Consider the following 439-nt stretch of genomic DNA (forward strand, 5'->3'; position numbering starts at 1 on the left):
CATGAGAGTCCACACAGGAGAGAAACCATTTGTGTGTAAGGACTGTGGACACAGATATAGCGTTAAGAGTAGTTTAAACTCACACATGAGAGTCCACACAGGAGAGAAACCGTTTGTGTGTAAGGACTGTGGACAAGGATTTAGTCGTAAGGCTAGTTTAAACTCTCATATGAGTATCCACACAGAACAGAAACAATTTGTATGTGAGGACTGTGGACACAGATTTAGCATTAAGAGTAGTTTAAAAAGACACATGAGAGTCCACACAGGAGAGAAACCATTTGTATGTGGGGACTGTGGACACAGATTTGGCCATAAGGTTCATTTAAACTCTCACTTGAGAATCCACACAGGACAGAAACCCTTTGTATGTGTGGTCTGTGGACATAGATTTAACCAGAAGAGTAATTTAAACAAACACATGAGAGTCCACACAGGA

This window comes from Austrofundulus limnaeus, unplaced genomic scaffold (assembly GCF_001266775.1).
Source record: "Austrofundulus limnaeus strain Quisiro unplaced genomic scaffold, Austrofundulus_limnaeus-1.0 Scaffold1575, whole genome shotgun sequence".
Taxonomy (NCBI): domain Eukaryota; kingdom Metazoa; phylum Chordata; class Actinopteri; order Cyprinodontiformes; family Rivulidae; genus Austrofundulus; species Austrofundulus limnaeus.